Source organism: Homarus americanus, unplaced genomic scaffold, assembly GCF_018991925.1.
Source record: "Homarus americanus isolate GMGI-L3 unplaced genomic scaffold, GMGI_Hamer_2.0 scaffold51476, whole genome shotgun sequence".
In the NCBI taxonomy this organism is placed as follows: Eukaryota; Metazoa; Arthropoda; class Malacostraca; order Decapoda; family Nephropidae; genus Homarus; species Homarus americanus.
The window spans coordinates 978,277-983,799 of record NW_024736148.1 but is presented as its reverse complement, the minus strand read 5'-3'; the positions used below and the strand labels follow the sequence as shown (position 1 = coordinate 983,799).

The following is a 5,523-nucleotide window of genomic DNA, read 5'->3' as shown; positions in this document are numbered from 1 at the left end:
GTATCATAATTCCTGCAAAAACGAAACATGCTATATAATGTGTTAGTTTATTCTGTGACTAAATTTATTCTAATTATCTCTCTCGTGTGATAAAAATTCCTCTCTCTCTCTCTCTCTCTCTCTCTCTCTCTCTCTCGTATATCAACACTAGTAAACACCCCACACTGTACTCATTGCTATTCTTGCTTCGTCTTACCAACACTCAAACACTCTTCATGTGTCTCTCTTTACGAAAAAAAAAATCCTGCATAATAAAGACGTACAGATGAACTTCAAACCGTTTATAGCGTCTCCATCAGTAGCCTCCGTCAGGAATGTATACAATTAACCTTATCAAATATCCCCCCCCCCAAAAAAAAAGACGAGGAAATGTATCATGTCATATCACTCAACTCTCTGCCGCGTAAGTTAAAAATCAGACCAAAAATAACTATAATTTTTCTAACTTCATGTAGACGACGGGACAATATATCAATAGATTTAAACCCTCAGGACCCCACGTCACGATTATTTACCCAGATTAAACATGACAAAATATCAGATAACCAATTATAAAAATATATCCCGGGTTGTGTTGAAAGGTGAGTGACTGTTGACTCCGTGGTATAGGGGACAAGGGCGCCTCAGTGAAGGATGATAGCCTCTCTAACACACGCACACACACGCACACACACACGCACACACACACACACACACAAGCAGAAAAAAAAATCACGCGCAATACAACCACCACACCGCCACTTCTACCACCACCACCACTACTACCACCACCAGGAGGGGAGCCCCGGGTGTGGCACACATCTCCCTTATGAGTACTGTAAACCTGTCAGCCAGCTCCTCCACCACCACCTGGTTACTCTCTGCCTCCCCCAATCCCTTCTTCACTCCCCCTTCTCTCTACTCCCTCCTTCTTCTCTCTACTCCCTCCCTCTTCTCTTTGCTCACTCCCTCCTCTTTCACTCTCCCGTCTCAATACTTTCTCCTCTCCACTACGAGTACTCTCTCTCTCTCTCTCTCTCTCTCTCTCTCTCTCTCTCTCTCTCTCTCTCACATAGTGGAAAATTATTTATACCATTTTTTTCTGAAATTATACGTTAAATTAGAGAAGTTATGCACATTTACTATGGATGTTATACTTTATTTTAGGGGGAAACTGTGCCAATTTTGTCCCGAATTTAAAACATAATTTTCTGTTAAATTTATCCTTCAATTTTTCTGGATTTAATATAACATTTTAGTGAAAATTATTCGGCCTTTGTTGGGAAAATTAATAATGTATTGTTTCATTAAATTTATCCACAATTTTAAACTTTATGAACTAAATAACATAACTTCCGTCCTGGGCACCGCAATCTCCCTCCTGGCTTTTTCGCGCGCAAATAAAAAATAATACGCGGGAAATGGTTGCAAAAACATGGCAGCTTTGGGGGGCATTTAGCGCTGGAGGGTAAACTGGCCTGGGAAAAACTTATGTGTGTTGCTGTACTTATTATCACGTACACTAAGGGCGATGTGTGTTGCTGTACTTATTATCACGTACACTAAAGGCGATGTGTGTTGCTGTACTTATTATCACGTACACTAAAGGCGATGTGTGTTGCTGTACTTATTATCACGTACACTAAAGACTGTGTGTATTGCTGTACGTACACTGGTTAAAGATAGCAATATGTAAAACAATAACTAAGGATGAAAGAAAATAAACTGAAGAAACAAGAAATAAAGATGAAGATAAGAAGAAGGAAGAAGACGACAAAGCAAATATAAATAATAATAAAGAAAATAATAATAATAACGTGAAATAAATGAAAACATCTATAATAATAATAATAATAATAATAATAATAATAACACTTACCAAGACTCACCAAACTGCTCACAACACAGCAGTAATTGTGGTCATAACAGTTGTAACTCTTTCTACACGTCCACGGTGATTATAACCATATGTGTACCTTATACTAATTTACATAGTCTTAGTGTACACCTATTGAGTATAAGTGATAGTGTGTATGATGTAGCAAGAATGTGTATAACTGTAAACACATTGTCATACTGATTTATATATACTATCATTCTCTCCGCTATATACACACATATGATTTAAATTTATACATATGACACTAACCTTATATAACACACACACACACACACACACACACACACACACACACACACACACACACACACACACACACACACACACACCTGTCACTAGTAGGAGGGGGGAAGGTGCATGAATGTGTAGCGTCACCATCTGTCAGCGTCCAAAGGTGTCAAGGGAGACGCCAGATGTCATCCTTACCTCCCTACACCTCTGCCTCTACCTCCCTACCACCACTACTACCTACTAACTACTACAATTACTATCAACATCACCAAACACTACTACTACACATCACAACACTCACTATCCACCACTACCACCAGCACCCATCCCTACCACCACTACCACCAGCACCCATCCCTACCACCACTACCGCCAGCACCCATCCCTACCACCACCACCACCACTACCACCAGCACCCATCCCTACCACCACTACCAGCCGCCCCTACCCCTACTACCACCCTCTCTTTCTCAAGTTACTGAATGGAAATACCACTCCTTACACGGTCCAGAAGTGAGTGAGCAAGACCAGTGTGCTCCCAGTCGAGTAAAACAGAAACATACACGAATAATTATAACCGGTATCCACCTTCCCACTACGCATCTTTCTTTGACATTGAAATGAACTTTATCATTAATTAATTCGAAAAAAAAATCCTTTATCAAATTCTCTGTTGACACTTTACACTTCATAGTTAAACTTATTGACAATTGTAAACAAATAAAAGTGCTCTCAGCTTCCACTTAGAAAAATCTATGTTACTATTATGAGTTTTGAAGAGGGCACTTAACACTCAAGTGACACTCGGCAGACTCCCACAGTTATCACTTGATGGTTCTCACGGCTTCACCTCCGTCAACACAGTTTAAGCTGCCCACCTAACCTAACCTAACCTAGTGGGCCGTGACCCCCTACCCTCATGGACTTACAACCATCACTAAATACTTTCTACATCAACATTCCTCAATAAACATTACCCAACGTTTCTCACTTCTCAGTATCATAACTTCTATCTGAGACCTCCACAACATGAGGCTCAAACACCTTTATTGTGTCTCAGTACAATACAACATCCACAGGGACAGTTTAGCACTTGAACTTGATACTGTTACGAGACACTTACGTCACACACTCGGTCACAACCTTACACTGACCCTAACAGCCATGAACCACATCTGTATAACCTCACTATAAATCTCGTATTACTCTTATAAATGAGCATCAATATACAATACTACAATGCTATTATTTCAAGGTCTCAAAATAGTCAAACCTTTATCTTGAGAATCTGTACATCACTTCTACTTCCAATACCATCAAAGTTTGGTTCGATGTTACTTTTATAATGTGGTTTACGTATCAAAGTATCAAAGTAACAATGCATTTCTTCTCTCGTGTTCAGGGTAGAGTTCTGACGTATAAGACCAACATGAAGTAAATCTTGGTGTTTTTTCACTTCCTTGTTTTGAAAGTGAGTCAGCATAAACCTTTTTTAACCCCGAGGTGAGTAATGACACAAACAGTAAAGTAAAAACCGTCTAGAAGTTTACCTACAAACATTATTATTTTCCAACACTCATTATCTAAACCTTTTATTCAACCTTGAAAGGAAATTATTCAGTTTCTTTATTCTTCATTTTTCATTGTTATTAAAAGCACAAGTTTCCCCGCTGTGTTTCCATGACGTCACACAACACAAGTATATTTAACCTCAACACTTTCACTAAAAACACATATACTTCTTATCACTGGCGGCGGCACTCACAGTAACACCCCTGCACTCTCTCCCTCTCCTCCTGCTTCCCCGTGGCACTCCGCTGGGCACACTGGCACTAGCAGGCTACCCTCACCCCCACTCACTCACCCTCCACTGTAGCCACACCGCGCCACCGACACACCACCTACGTGATTACCATTTTAAAACGATTCTCTACAAAAACAACCCGTCTATGAAAGCCTATGCATAAAAATACACCATTTGGGTAAGTCCCTGGAGGTCTGTAGGGGGGTGTGAGGGCAGTGTGGTGTGTGCCGCAGGGGTGTGGCATCAATGGCACCCCCAACAGGAGTATTGAGGGGTCTGGCACCCGTCGCCTACCAGTGCCACTACCAACCAACCACCTCACACATATACACACACACACACAGATGTGCACATACACACGTACGTACATGCATATACACACGCACACGATCCACCTACGACAAGGCTAGAACACAAGGTCAAGGGGATATGAGAGAGAGAGAGAGAGAGAGAGAGAGAGAGAGAGAGAGAGAGAGAGAGAGAGAGAGAGAGAGAGAGAGAGAGAGAGTCTAGTTCATCAGCTCCACAAACCCAATACTAGACAGACAGACAGACAGACAGACAGACAGACAGACAGACAGGTATCATCATTACACCAGATATAACACGTCCGGTATTCCCTTGGTCACCGTAACAAGAGGCCAACGTCCTCTCCCCTCCGTTGCTAGGTTAACACTGACGGCTCAACATAACTAATGCCTAATATATCCGCCACAAAATTCTACAACATTAAATAACCTAAATTAAAAACAAAAATCCTCTCTGTGTATATTTTTAAAACCCGGAGATTAAGTTATTTAAATATCTCTGAAATAAAAATAATAGACATACAGTGTGAAAAATAAATTGTATTTCATTAAAATTAACTTGACGCTTTTTACCCTAATCTCTCTCTCTCTCTCTCTCTCTCTCTCTCTCCCAAACATCGTCTAACCAGTGACAAAAAATAGAGAGGTTTTAAATTGTGTTTCAGCCCTAGTTGGGTCATTAGTGTTACCTGGTGTTACCCAATATACCTTTCTGGTGTGGCTGATGATGGTGGGGGGGTGGGGAGGTGGTGGGGAGGTGGTGGTGCTGGTGGAGGTGTTGGGGAGGGCACAACATGTTAGGAGCGAGGAGAGGAGGGGGGGGGTCAGAGGATATGCCGACGATAAAAAAATACTGGTTTACACAGGTAATGATGTACACAGAAAACGTACACGCTTCAAGTACAGGTGGACACACACACACACACACAAGTAAACATTTACACGAGAAAAACATCCAGGTAATAGTATTAATTATTGAAAAGGTGTGGCAGGCAGTACATACACCTGTAAACAAACGTCTAGAAGAGTTAGTTACTGCCAGATGGTGTGAACAGGTGATGACGCGCGAGTAAACATAAAAGGTGTAAACAGCTGATTGTATAAGTGACTCTACAGGTAAAGGAGATCACACCTGCACACCTGTAACCAACCACACACACACACACACACACACACACACACACACACACACACACACACACACACACACGACACAGGAGTTAGAAGATAAAGGTTACACAGTTATAAACAAGCACAGGTATAAACAGTTAATTAAGTAAGACACTGTACACACACGAGAG

The 5,523-nt window shown here is 41.2% G+C and overlaps 1 protein-coding gene across 1 annotated transcript in view; it reads right to left on the bottom strand.

The window, feature by feature from the left end:
• Positions 1–3,933, bottom strand: part of LOC121872017 (FERM domain-containing protein 4B-like) — a 192,213-nt gene extending 188,280 nt beyond the window's left edge. Inside the window, exon 1 of the mRNA XM_042374649.1 lies at positions 3,876–3,933. The gene's annotated coding sequence lies outside the window, so the exon portion shown is untranslated. The remainder of the gene's footprint in view (positions 1–3,875) is intronic.
• Positions 3,934–5,523: the final 1,590 nt, after the last annotated feature.